At 29.7% G+C, this 202-nt stretch overlaps 1 long non-coding RNA gene across 1 annotated transcript in view; it reads left to right on the forward strand.

Annotated features, from left to right (window-relative positions):
• Positions 1-202, forward strand: part of LOC108754434 — a 1,187-nt gene that overhangs the window by 490 nt on the left and 495 nt on the right. Inside the window, exon 2 of the long non-coding RNA XR_001939703.1 lies at positions 99-125. This is a non-coding gene — a long non-coding RNA (uncharacterized LOC108754434). The remainder of the gene's footprint in view (positions 1-98; positions 126-202) is intronic.

The following is a 202-nucleotide window of genomic DNA, read 5'->3' on the forward strand; positions in this document are numbered from 1 at the left end:
GGCACAGGGTGGGATACATCGGTTAGGTAATAAATGAAAGACTACATATTATCATTTTATAGGAAATTTATTTAAACATTGCTATACGTATTATTCAGGTGATAGAATTTTAGTTGGAATAAGAGGTGAAAAAAAAAGAGTATATTTTTTTTTTTTAGTTGGATTGAAACACCAACAGATCCCTAAAGTTCCCAAGTTTGAT

The sequence above is a fragment of the Trachymyrmex septentrionalis genome, unplaced genomic scaffold (assembly GCF_001594115.1).
Source record: "Trachymyrmex septentrionalis isolate Tsep2-gDNA-1 unplaced genomic scaffold, Tsep1.0 scaffold8, whole genome shotgun sequence".
Lineage (NCBI taxonomy): Eukaryota > Metazoa > Arthropoda > Insecta > Hymenoptera > Formicidae > Trachymyrmex > Trachymyrmex septentrionalis.